At 38.6% G+C, this 4,883-nt stretch overlaps 1 pseudogene; it reads right to left on the bottom strand.

Annotated features, from left to right (window-relative positions):
• Positions 1-4,671, bottom strand: part of LOC102888270 — a 7,070-nt pseudogene extending 2,399 nt beyond the window's left edge.
• Between the last annotated feature and the right edge of the window lie 212 nt (positions 4,672-4,883).

The raw sequence follows: 4,883 nt of genomic DNA, 5'->3' as shown, positions 1-4,883 counted from the left end.
TACCTGCTCATGATGTATAATCCTTTTAACATGCTGTTGAGTTTGATGTGTTAGTATTTTGTTGAGGATTTTTACATCTATAAGGGATATTGGCTTGTAATTTTTTTTTTTCTTTTATGTCTTTATCTACCTTTGGTATCAGTGTAATGCTGGCCTTATAGAATGAGTTAGGAAGTTTTCCCTCCAACTTTGGAGGCAGATGGTGTGAATTTTAATCCTGCCTTTGCCACCCCAAATTTGTAATAAGTTCTTTTGTTATTTAACCTCTCTAAACTTTACTTTCCCATCTGTAAAGTAGGAGTGTTGGGGGATTAATTGAAATCATTCATTGTAAAGCCAGTGGTGTGCTGATAAATGTTTAAAGATCAGCTCTCAGAGGATGTGGGGTGCGAAATCCTGATTTGTAGTGTTTGCCAGTTTCCATTCTGTAAATATTCCTGCCATGGCTGATTTTAAGATGCCAATGTGAAATCATCTAACATGGAGTTGAGAAGACATGCGCACATTCTGCTCTTATGAGCCAGTGGGAGCTGACTCCAGCACATCGCTTTTTTAAAAAAAGTATGAAGTACATAATACATGACCAATAAATATCATTATCAGTTGCCTTTAATGAAAATAATAAAATAAAAATGAAATGATTCCTGAAAAGTCAAGATATATAATATCCCTCTATATTGCCTTATATCCTGTAATATTTCATAATCTAGGTACTTTGAAATGTTATTATCAGGTGGTCTATCCTCTGTGGGAATCACATTTCAGATCCCCTTTCTATCTCTAGATCTCACATCATTGTTTATAGTGAACATAATCACAGGGATAATGATTCTTGCCCACAAACCTGTCTGCTCTGCTGGCAATTGACCACACCTAGAAGGACTTGTTGCTCCTAATTGCTTAACATATTAACCTTGAAGGCTGCAGGAAAACTTAGAGACATCACCCTGCCTTGGCTTCCTGGTTGCTAAGGTGTTCTGCCAGATACTAGCCCTGCCGGCAGTCACCAGCCAGTCATGCTTTCCCTAGAAGGCACACATAAATTGCCCAACCACCTTCATCAGAAAAACAGTTCTGCAAATGTCATGTCCTCTACACTTCTGCTTAGACCCAAGCTTAGGAAAATTTATGAAGCAAACCTGACCCTAGGCCTAATTCTATTACCAAGTTGCTGTTCTCCCATGTTCCTTATCCATGCATCTGAGACTTACAGAGTGCCCATGGCTGTAAATACAAAGATGCTATATGGTCCCCACTGTCCAAACTCACAGCATAGGATGGTGTAGGGTGGAGTGGAGATAGATATGCAAACAAATAATGAGAATGCGGTATGATAAGGAGTATACGAAAAGTTCTCTGGGAAACTAAAGAAGGAATTCTGCTTGCCTGGGGAGGCTAAGGAGGTTTTTTTCAGGGTGTGTGCAGGTAACCAGAGCGTAAAGCAGAGGCTTGGGGCCAGATTATGATAGACCTTGTATGCCCAACTATGGCATTGGACTTGATCCTCAGCAACAAAGGAGCCATTCTTTCCTTTCCTTTTTTATTGCCCTGCCTCATAGAAATTTAAGGCCCTGGTCCCTGCTAATAATAAAATAATAACCAACTGTTTTAAAACTTACAGTGTGCCAGATACTGTATTAAGTGCTTTAACTTCATTATTTAACTTAATCTTCACAACGTTAGAAGACAAAATATTATATTCCCATTTTACAGATAAGAAAACAGATTAAAACTTGAAGTCACGTGAGTATGAATATACAGAGCTTAAACACACCTCTGATTCACTGTCAAGCCTGTGCTCTTAGAAACACAAGTCTGCAGGACTTGGTATAGTTGAGGGACTAAGAAGGAGGGTTTTGTCTCCTCAAATCAGTCCCCCAAAATTTCCCCACATTTTATACTGATTATACCTAAACCTTCTTACCTCCTACCAGGGTCGACAGGAAAATTTGAAAGCACCTTGTTTAGGAGGCAGTGATAGTTACTATGGAGAAGGGCTTCAAAGGATGTGGACTGCAGTATCAATTTACCTCCAAGGCCTGTGGTTGCTGCTGGGTGACATTGAGTTAATGATTAAGCTGTTCTTCTGAGAGTCAACTAATGCCCCTCCCAACTATGTAATGTGTTAACCCAATTAAATAATACCTGCCCAACTAAGCTGAAGTCAGACTTGAGTGTGTTGACTCCCATTTTATACTCTAAAAGGAATTCTATTTAATACTGCTTGCCAGGTATTTTGTATATATATAAATTTAATTTAGTGTTGATATCAGCTCTGTAGTATTGTGTGAGTACAAATAAGTAATCTGAAGCTCAGAAAGATGAAACTGCTTGTTCACGTTCATAGAGTCAATATTGTTTTGACTACTCCAGGACTCTAACTATTGGAGTATTCTTGTTTAGTTTGTATCTTAGTGAATAAGTGCCCCCTCCCCCTTAATTTTTTTTAATAATGAGAATTCAAGTGATTCTAAAGGGACATTATTATTTTAGAGACGTAGTATAGTGAGAAGAATAAAAGCTTTAAAGCTAGGTGTTCTTAGGTTAAAATTCTAGTTCCTGCTGTGGTAGTGTGATCTTTGGCATATTGCCCAATCTCACCTCAAGAGATGATTGTGAGAACTGGAGCAGATGGCTGGTCCCTAGGAGAACTTCAGTCCGTCTTAGTCCTTTCCAGCTCCTCGTTGGTGTAACATGAGTGGGCAGCTCCAGCTATCTCAAGCAATTAGTTTAATACTCAATACATCCTTAGAAGTATTTGAATTTGTTTTAATAAAAACAAACTCCTGCCATGTGGCGTTTTAGGGGGAAATTTAGGAAGGTATCGTGAAGCTAGGCAAATGATACAGCTCCCGCAGATTAGCACTCAACAGACCAGTCAGCGAGGCCCATTACTCATGAGCGTTCTGGGAGGAATGAGAAAAGCTGCTGTGATGGAGCTGCAAAAAATCTGGTCGGGGAGACAAAACACACGGATAGATGGAAAGAGAAATAGCAATAGAAGTAGTAGAGGACAAGTTTCCAAGGAGTGACATAGATGATAAAAGTTATGTAAATTTGGAAAAGAGAGAGAGGGAGAGACCACTTAGAAGGGGCTGAGAAACCCTTTATGGCCCATTTCCTGCACTTTCTCCTTCTTTTGTCTCTCCATAGCATTTTGGATTTCTCTTAGAGTCACTAAAACTCTTATCTCTTTGTAACAAGGTAGAGAAAATATCACTATCTCTTAATAGCTGGCACCAGAATTCTTCTTGGGGATAGAAACATCTAGGTTTGGAAAATTAGGTACCTATAATAGAATTGGTTGGAGAGTGCTTGATGCAGGAAGTTGAAACTGGAGGGTCTGAGCATTAGAGGAGGGGCAACTGGCTGTGTGTACTATAGGGAGAATTTGGAATTCTTTTTTTTTTTTTTTTTTTTTTAATTTTTTAGGTGAGGCAACCCTTGGTTGACCTCACAGACTGCAAGGACCTTGTCAGCTTACAATCTCTTATTTTTTCCGCCTATAGTACCTGGTCTTCCTAGGTGGTCTCCCATCCAAGTACTAACCAGGCCTGACCTTATTTAGCTTCTGAGATCAGACAGGATCTGGCTTATTCACACACACACAAATGAGCCCTTCTGTATGGCCATTCATTATAACTTAGCTTTATTGATTCTGTTACAGTGCTGTTAATTACAGGAACCACAAAAAATCTTCAATTAGATTAAAGTCATAATAACATTGTTAATAATTATTCTGCTCTGTATGTTGTTTTTATAATAAACTGATTTTTATCTTTTAAGAAATTAGTATGTCAATATCTTGTAAACTAATTATATCTACGATATTTTGATTTTTTGGCAAAAATTGGGTTACATTTGAGTATCTTTTAATAACTAATGATAATAACTATCATTATTAATTCTTGATAACCCCGATATTAGATATTATGATTATCCTCACAGATAAAGAAATCTAAGCTTATAGAAATTTAATACCTTGCCCAAGATCCCACAATAGGGGAAGCCAAGATTAAATGAGATAATATACATATACTTAGCACAATGCTAGGCAACTCATGTGTTGAATAAATGCAATTGAAGGGTCAGTGTAAAGTGAAAATAAGTGCAAGAAAAGAGGACAGTACATAAACCACATGTTATAAATTCTTATAATACTACATATATGACTCAGATTTGATTCTGAGCTTCCTAATAGTCAAAGGCAGAAATATAATCAGTTACACAAATGATAAGTAACATTGCTCAAGAGAAGTGTAACTATTTCTGGAGTTCAGATCTAAGGGTCCTCTTTTAAGACACAGGAGTTGACACCCTCCCAAAGACCTTAGAAGATGAGGCAAACAATATAGGATATCTGTTAGAAATCTGGAAAACATGATGGCCAAACCTAAGTGAAATGCAGAAGCCTGAGTTGCCCTGGCAGAAGGCAGAGGAAGGATTAAGAAGTTGAGGAAAGGGGCATGCTAGAATGGAAACATTATCTAAGGCCAGAAGACCAACCCGAGGATTATGTTCCATGGGAGGGCCAAAGGATACACCATTCACAAAGACTATTAAGAATGCACTACAGAGAGGGGTACCTGCATCACAGAAAGTGCAGACTGTCTCTGAAGGCGGGGCCTCAAAGTTGGTCGCAGAGCTGGGCTCCTTAATAGCCATGGGCATGATGGGGCTCTGCCCAAATTAACAGAGACCAATTGCAAGTGCTTAACTGTCAGAAGCCAAGAGGACACAATTACCATAATGAACTGTAGCATTAGAGGGACAGCCAAGGGGGCTTGATTTGCAGGAATTGTGGAAAGGGTTAATAACTCATAGTATCCCAATGTGCAAATGTGTAGGCAACAAAGGTACTAACAAAATCGATAAAAGAGGGC

The sequence above is a fragment of the Pteropus alecto genome, unplaced genomic scaffold, assembly GCF_000325575.1.
Source record: "Pteropus alecto unplaced genomic scaffold, ASM32557v1 scaffold25, whole genome shotgun sequence".
Taxonomy (NCBI): domain Eukaryota; kingdom Metazoa; phylum Chordata; class Mammalia; order Chiroptera; family Pteropodidae; genus Pteropus; species Pteropus alecto.
The sequence above is the reverse complement of the archived record's forward strand: the minus strand, read 5'-3'. Positions and strand labels throughout refer to the sequence as shown.